At 31.0% G+C, this 9,014-nt stretch overlaps 2 long non-coding RNA genes across 2 annotated transcripts; both read right to left on the bottom strand.

Moving 5' to 3' along the window:
• Positions 1-386: 386 nt before the first annotated feature.
• On the bottom strand, positions 387-1,397 carry LOC103502761 (uncharacterized). The gene is made up of 3 exons (XR_007819952.1): positions 1,321-1,397; positions 1,071-1,220; positions 387-647 (listed from the first exon to the last, which is right to left on the bottom strand). It is a non-coding gene; the product is annotated as an uncharacterized LOC103502761 (long non-coding RNA).
• A 6,584-nt stretch (positions 1,398-7,981) lies between these two features.
• LOC103502760 (uncharacterized) lies at positions 7,982-8,758 on the bottom strand. Its single transcript, XR_540637.3, has 2 exons — positions 8,442-8,758; positions 7,982-8,336 (listed from the first exon to the last, which is right to left on the bottom strand). It is a non-coding gene; the product is annotated as an uncharacterized LOC103502760 (long non-coding RNA).
• Positions 8,759-9,014: the final 256 nt, after the last annotated feature.

The following is a 9,014-nucleotide window of genomic DNA, read 5'->3' as shown; positions in this document are numbered from 1 at the left end:
TGCTATACAAAATGCTATAATATGTTCCCAGCGATAGCACAAATATGATTCTATAAATACTTTTTATAACGTGAGAAAAAACGCTATCGAAACACTTTGATAGCGTTTTTTATTGCGTTGGAAAAGTGCTGTAAAATGTTTAAATAGCATTTTCAATAACATTGGAAAAACGCTATAAAAGATATTCTATAGCTTTATTTTTTGCGTTCGAAAAGCGTTATAAAAAAGTTTCACTAGCTATTTTAAAACCATTTGGCCTTATTAACATTTCAACACTATTAATAGAAGAATTACCATAGAACTATATACATATTATATCTCATTGAATAGTATATGTTATCTTCTATGCATTACAGTTTTGTTTATAAAAGAACAAACCTAAACAAAAACCAACTACCCTATTTTAGAAAGCTCAATACATCACAAGAAAACTGATAAACTGAAGCATTTCTTCATACAACAAATTTCCTGTGGAACCATTTCTCACAATTATCACAGCAAATCCAAAATTCATCTGAAGCATAGTTCTCACCGCATGCCCCACATAAGGTGTCACCGTGCTTGTCTTCATCTTCTTCACACAACGACTCTACCTCTTCCCTTGTCTGTGACTGCCTTGCCTACATTCCTTGCTTTTCAGCTTTCCTCTAAAAACATTATCATAACATTAGTAGAGCAGCAAACATTATCATAACTAATATTGGTATCTCAACTTCATAAGGAACTTAAATCAATGGAGCTAAAGGGAGAAGAAATTATACCTTACATACCAAAGTATAAATCATATAATCGAAATAATTGAATATACTCATTCCAAACAAGAGAAGAAACCAAGTAGGAAAATGCTACCAATTCTGCACTAGTATAATGAACCAAAACCAGCAAGAAATAAGGAAAAAAAAAAACCAGCAACCAAATAGGAATCTCAACTACTTGCAATGCCACTAAGTAAAGAAACAAAAATCAAATCTAAGGTGCTTAAGTTTAGATAAGCCTAAACGTACAATCCCATCAAACAAAGAAACAAAAACCAACAACAAGAAGATACATACCGAAGTCTCATAATGTACCTCAAAGAAAATGCTCGATAACTCCTCCCTCATTGAAGCACTCACGACCGTTGCTTTCTCTATGTTGGGCACTATGACCTTTTCAACTAATGAATCTAAATAATCAATTCTCTTTGCCGTAGACTGAATTGCCTCAAAATGTATCAAGGCCTGGATGAATCGTGGAGGCAAAAAAGTATACATTTGACCACATGAAAACGACACTTATGAGAGAAAAATTTAAATGTTTCAAATAGAGAAAAGAGAGTACCTAAATAAGTGGTTTGGATAATTCACCATGCTCAACTGCCTTATCCATAATTTCCCTAGCTTGTCCTTTATTGTAACATACTTGTCAACACATTCATTAAAAAGAACACTTCAAAATTCAAGAAAGATGCCATTTCCAGTTGATCATATGCCCTATGAGACTGTTCAATAGAAAATGAATGTACTAAAACTGCTTAAAAATTTGAGCACAGACCAAAGTAAAAATAGCCAGCTTCCTTAGTTTAGTATGAATGGAACTTATTGCTCAGCTATGGAATACTTCAATTAATAAGCCAATCATCAGTATGAACAGAAAAATATCAATGGCCAGTAAAATAAAAGATTCTCAAAGCCACATCTGCAAATTTTACTAACTACTGCTACAACTAGAATATTTAGTAGCCCATAAGATTCTCTGAAAGGGGGTCCCTCATCGTCGATCCAGTCAAACTAGAAGCCATTATCTGTGCAAAATCATCATGAAAGAAGAGACGTAGGTTAGACACATAAATGACGCACAGTGTTAGAGACAATGATTAAATCTTCCTATATACTAAATTAGCACACAGGTTTAGAGACAAAGAAATATATGATTTAGCATCAACTTTTTGGTTGTCCTTGTTTATCTAAGCAACTTTAATTATGAAAACACAATTTGCTATCATATTCAACCCATAGAATCTTCACTGGAAAAACAATTATACCTTTAATTTCATAGAACCTTTGAGAGTGGCCTTGACTTTATCAAAGTCTAAACTGATACATCTAAGAAAATTGAAAACCTAGAAAGAAAGAGGAGAAGATGCATGATATAGAGTAAGAAGAGAAAGTGTGTAGTTGAAGCTAAAGTTGAAGAGAAGATCAGAATCAGCCATGGATGTGAAATATAACTGAATAATCTTACATAATTGATATTTTCATATAATCAGCCATTTATTTAAAGAATCAACCATTTATTTACAGAATCAGCCATTTATTTATAGAAACATTATGTTTCACTAGCCTGCATTCTCAAATGTAGCAACATTCTTGAATATCTCTAACCAAAAATATGCCACCATAGAGTACAATAACAGTGACAATATAAAAGAGGTGATTAAATAATTTTGGAAGAGAAACATACCGATAACTATTGATCACCAAAAAATCAAAAGATAAAAAAGAAGGGAGATGCAAGAGAAACATACCCATAAGTATTCATTATATGAGAAGAGTAAGCTAAAAAAACTCCACTCACCAAGTACCAAACTCCAAGTACAACCATTGTAATAAGTGAAGTAGAATTTCATTGTAACAAAATTGTACTTTCATTTACTTGATAAAGAGAGATTTTTCATTTCCACTTAAACAATCCATATATAAAAACCCAAGTAAAATCCATAAAACCACATCAAAACCATAATTTGGAAATAAAAATCAAAAGAATACGTGAGGAAATTTACCTTGATCATTCCCGGTGCAAAGATGGTCATACCCTTTCACTAGCAGCATAAACTATTCATGTCATTTATTGTTATAACAAAACCATGCCAGGTTATACATACACTACGAAACAAACATAGCATGGAGTAGACTCTTCATTGAAAATGTGAGTTGTATACAAAATAGGAGAGCCCTATAGCAAAGGGCACTACTACAAATATGGGTTTTAACGACGCAAGTTTTGCGTCATAAAGACTTTCAACGACACAATTTTCGCGTCATTGAAGTCATTGTCAAGAAAGGCTATTTAACGACACTTTGAAAAACGTGTCATTAAATATGCTTAGATGACACCAAAATTGTGTCATTAATACCTTTACCTTGACGCAATAAATACGACATCGTTATCTATAACTCGACACCAATATATTGTCATCAATACCCTTATATTGGCGCAAATCATGTGTCACCGTTATCTATACCTTGACACTAATATATTGTCATTAATACTCTTAGATTGACATTTTAAATGTGTCACCGTTATCTATTACTCGACACGAATTTATTGTCATTAATAACCTTATATTGACGCTTTAAATATGTCATTGTTATCTATACCTTGACACAAATATATTGTCATTAATACCCTTACATTGACGCTTTAAATGTGTCACCATAATCTGTCACTCGACATAAATATATTGTTATTAATACTATTACATTGACAATTTAAATGTGTCACCGTTATCTATCACTCGACACCAATATATTGTCATTAATACTCTTATAACGACGCTTTAAGTGTGTCACCTTTCAATATAACTCGACACTAATATATTGTCGTTGTAAATATTTCGTTACACAAAATTGTTGTCAAGAAAATGTGCTTTACCGACACTGTTTCTGTTTAATAAAGGCTTATATGTCGACACATGTTTGGTGTCGTTATTCTTCATTTTCGCAACACATATTTTTCTGTCATATATTTCTTATTTCAAAAAATTAAATACTAAATTTCAGCATTACCCACATATGTTTGGAAAGATATTTATATTTGATAATAAAAAATATAACTTACATTATCGGTAACGATTTTACAATAATCCAAAAGATAAATTTACTGTAATATTACATATATGTGTGACCTAATCTAATCAAACTGACGTATAAATGAGAACTTGATCGATACCATGGTCCATGGATTCTTCAACTACCTATAAATTTGAAGAAAATGAACCTTAGCTAACATTCATTGCGAAAACTGCATAAGAATAAGCATAAGCATAAACATTAAGTACATGCCAAACAAAAATCACCTTCTTAATAAGCAGACCAATAAACTTTTCAAAATAAGCGTCCAAAGTTCATACAACCAAGGTTTTTAATAAAAGACCCATAAGGAATGCAAAAGATTAAAAAAAAACACCGACTACATAAGCATAGGCATAAGCATTGTATATAAATGTTGCAAATGTAAATTTCGATTCAATCTTTACAGACCAAGCAATGTTCTAGTTTGCATCAAGTTGAAACTTAGCATAAACTTACCCTTAGCCCCCCTCCTCCAAAGTAGATATAAAACAACATGATTCCTATAACATATGTCTAAGCGGATTGAAAAAATAGCTTTTCAATGACTACCATAACTGCAGAATAATTAACACAACAAAGTATCAAGTTCCTAAGTACGTGTCAACATGATTCCTAAAACATATGTCTAAGCGGATCGAACAAAATAGATTTTCAATGGCTACCACTGTAGGATAGTCAAAGCAACATTCCTAAGTACACATTAACATAATTCCTAAAATAAAATAGTTAAGTTACATTACAAAACATAAAGCACGCTTACCTCTTTCTTTTACTAAATCTCCACCCCCCTATCCTGATTACCCTCCACAGAGGCTTCTTCTTTCTTGCAAGTTCGGAAGCCCTAATAATGAATAGCAAACTACGTAAGTTATACAATTATTGTTTCATATGCAATATATTAACTTATTATTTGATTCCTAACGGAGTTCATGATAAATTAAGTTAACATCATTTTCAAGTTATTCCAAAAACAAAAGTTGCAACCAATGTTATGAGAAAACAACAAACAATGTAACAAATAACAAACACTTTAAAATTTTACATACTCCAAAAATCCAAATAATATATAAAATCCAGTTGCAAAATAAGTAAGTTTCAAAACTTTCTTACTATGAAGATTGGGAAGTGTTGCTATCAAAGATCTCTTGTAATTCCTCTACTATCAAATTCAACCCAAAAAATCGAGTAGACAATATGTTGATCTAAATAATCCTTGTTTTTTCCTGGGAACCATAAAACAAGAAAACATCATCATTCACATTCAACACATAAGCAAATCTTTAATGGCTTAAATTGAGAAATCCTAGTTTTGTATCTTATCCTCTTATAGTTTTTAATTTAGTCGATCACTATTCGTAAATGTTAAATTAGATGATAATGAAACTTACATAGCATGATACTTCATAGATTGGCAGAAGTTCGGAAAAGCAAAAAAAAAGTCATCTAAGTAAGGAAAAATGAATTTTTTTTACTAATTGAAAAATGTAATATACTAGTTGCAATCCAAGAACCATAAAATCCATAAATGAACAGTATTCCTTTCCGTTTCAAATTTTTATATCCATATGGCAAAAAACAAATGAATTTTTCATACATTTTGCAATTATAGAAATTGAAAAATAAATAATTAAATAACAATAATAATAATAGCAAAACAATGTGAAATATGACAAATATAGGTTGGGAAATAATACAGGTTGGCAAATGATTTGGCAAATAATACAGCAAACAATATAGTTGACAAATAATACAGGTTGAGAAATAATATAATAGACAGGTTGAGCAATACTATATTGGAAATAATATACAGATTGAGAATAAATATATTGAAAATAATATAAAATAATATATTGGAAATAATATAAAATAATATATTGGAAATAATATCAAATAATATATTGGAAGTAATATAAAATAATATATCTAATATAATATACAAGTTGAGAAATAATACAGGTTTGTGAAATAAATATCAAACCTAACAAACTATTCTGTCCTTTACAAGTCTAATCAATTAATAAACAGTAAACCAAAAAATTAACAATAGCCAAATTAAATCAATTGGCTTAAACATAACAAATTTAAATAATATAGAATAAAATGGCCTAAATCTAACAAATTTGAATCAATTGGCCTAAATCTACTAAATTTGAAGCAACCATAAATTCAATTGACCTAAACCTAACAAAATTATAAGCTCAAATGACCTAAATCTAACAAATTCGAAGCACATCGAAATTAATTGACCTAAATTTGAACTAACAATAAAAGCACAGTAAACCCAATTGGCCTAAATTTGAAGTAACAATAAAAGCACAGTAAACCTAATTGGCCTAGCCCTAACAAAATTAAAGTCACCTTAAAATTAATTAACGAAATTACAACAAAAACAAATTTGAAAAACTACATCCTTATAATTGATCACACTTTCAAAAGGAAAGAGAAATGGAGGAAATTAAAAAAAAAAAAACATTTGAAGACCAATTTGACAGAATAGTTTTACTTTTTTTCAACTCTTAAAAGGGACATAATAGTTTTCCTTAGCTTTTTTCGACCCTTCCAATTGATCGTACCCTAAAAAAAATCCTCCTTTGTTTTTGTTTTTATAGTAGAGAAGGTGGAGTGATAGAGAAAATTGGGTTAGTTGAGGGAAAATAGGAAGGAGAGTGAAGAAGGTGGGAGTGGAGAGAAAATTAGGTGAGTTGAGGGAAAATAGGCAAGATAGTGGAGAAGATGGGAGTGGGAGAGAAAATTGGGTGAGTCGAAGAAAAATAGGGAAAGACTCATATTCATTTTTTTTGTTTTTGTTTTTAAAAAGAAAAAGTTAAATTCAAATTCAAATCCAACTTTCAAAATAAAATAAAAATAAAGTAAAATAAAGTAAATAAATAAAATAAAATAATAAATAAAGGACAAAATGTAGTATCTACAACTTCTTAGAAGATACCCCTCCATTGGATCAAAAAATATTTCTTGTAGACAAAGATAATCAATTGAATTTTGCACTTTAAAAAAATGTATCTTGCATACTAAATAAACAATCAAGAGCAAATTAAAAGATTGTTTCATAGAGATCACATGGAATTGACTACCCATGATTCTCTTTCCCCTTAGAAGATTACCCCTCTATCGGAATAAAAGATTGATGGAATATTTTTTAGAGAAAAAATGACAAAATGAGATGGGAGAGTTCTGAAAAAATGATATTTAAAGAGAATTTGGGTGAAAATTGGAGTTGGATTTATGAATGGATCAAATATAACTGAAAATTGATTAAGATTTACAGAAAAATGAGTTATATATAGAAAAGAAATGAAAATAACCGCTCATGGGTTTCGAACTCATAACTTTAAGGCCAGGCGTGCGCTCAATTTGACGAAAAGGAGAGGATTTTCGGAAAGTTGTTATATATTTACAAGATTGCCATTGAAAATATGTGAGAAAAAATGATTTGCAAGCTATGAGATTCGAATACACATCAAAGGCGCCTGCGTGAGGAGAAGACAACATGTGGCATGCGTAGATGGGCTGAAGAGTGGAGAAGGTGCAAGCGTGAAGTCTTTCGAAAATGGGGAATAAAGGAATACGCTCGGGTGGGATTCGAACTCACGACCTTGAATGTCAATGATTTGTTGATAATTAACGATGCTTTAAATGTGTCGAGAAAAATTAAATTGTGTCAATAAATAATTTTCAATGACACAATTGTACCTCACCCCATCTTTTTTATTTTCAAGGACACAATACCTTGATTAGTAGTGTCATTAAAACCCATTTTTCTAGTAGCCGGGGGAGAAGAGAAATCGGAGCAGCCAAGATTCTTCGATGGTAGTCTCTTAGATTGGTTGTAACATGCTGTAAAAGTTTATTTTGCTCATTGACTATAGCCAAACTACCAAAACAATAAAACTAAAGAAACCAAAAAAGAAAGGGACTAAAGACTTTTTAGAAACTCTAAAGAACCCCAATAGACAAATGCTTATCTAAAGGATATCCCAAATCAAAAAATTTCCAAACACACTCTCAATTTTTAACAACTAATTCGACCCAATAGCAAAAAGCTCAATAGCTAAATGATCATCATCAACAACAAAAATCTGTCACATAATATAGTTGTGGTCCATTTTGCAAGCACAATAATCTAACACAAATAGTAAGATGATCTTTGAATGCCTGCACAAAGAATGGTTTAATTAAGCCCCTAATTAAAATATTCTAGAAGATACATTATTCTTTTAGGAAGCAAAACAGAATGCATACCTCAAAAGAATGATGACAACTTGCATTGAGATGAAAGTGAAATTAAAAAAAATACCTTCAATATCTTAAGGAATACAGTTTTGAGCCTTCTAAATGTAAAATGAGAATTGAGACTAAATATACCACGCTCCACATACTTTCCTTATGCTAATCGACACAACACGACATAGAAGAGAAATCGAAAAACACTCGAAGCTTCACGAAAACCAGAAAAGGCATCAAGAAAGCGAATTCCTGGCAGATCTGTCATTTGCAGTTCAAAAGAACAAAAAATAGTAGATTAAACCTACTAAAAAGTGAAAGGAAGAGAAAAGGAAGAGACGAAAGGTAAAGTTAGAAGAAGAATACCTTAAAAGAACGTTACCTGTTTGGTGCGGACGACTAGATCGATGAGCAGTGAGCCATTGAGCAAGGAGTGCGGTGAGTCGGTGGCGACGTTCAGGTGGTAGCCACGTTGAGGGAGGGGTCTGCGAGAAGAGAAAAATCGGGAGAGGGATCTGTGAGAGAAGGAAATTCGGGGGAAGATTGAAAAAAATGAAAAAGGGCATTTGGGCTTTGTTTAACGCGCTTTTATTTTTGTTTTCCCCCGTGTCTTTTCCTTCTATTTATTGTAACATGAACATTAATATGCTATGCTTGGATGCTATTAAAAGACTCATTTGTTGTAGTGTTGGCTGTTGTTAATTTTTTTATTTGCTGTTTATTAAATATGTTGCATGTTTGAAATTAATTGATTAGACTGGTCAAAGACATAATAGTTTGTTAGATTTGATATTTATTTCACAATCTGCATATTACATTTTGTATTTATTTCTCAAACCTATATTATTTCTCAACGTATATTTTATTTTCAATATATTATTTTATATTATTTCAAATATATTTATTCTCAATCTATATATTATTTCCCACCTTGTATAT

Source organism: Cucumis melo, chromosome 4 (genome assembly GCF_025177605.1).
Source record: "Cucumis melo cultivar AY chromosome 4, USDA_Cmelo_AY_1.0, whole genome shotgun sequence".
In the NCBI taxonomy this organism is placed as follows: Eukaryota; Viridiplantae; Streptophyta; class Magnoliopsida; order Cucurbitales; family Cucurbitaceae; genus Cucumis; species Cucumis melo.
This window is presented reverse-complemented; position numbering and strand designations above follow the sequence as displayed.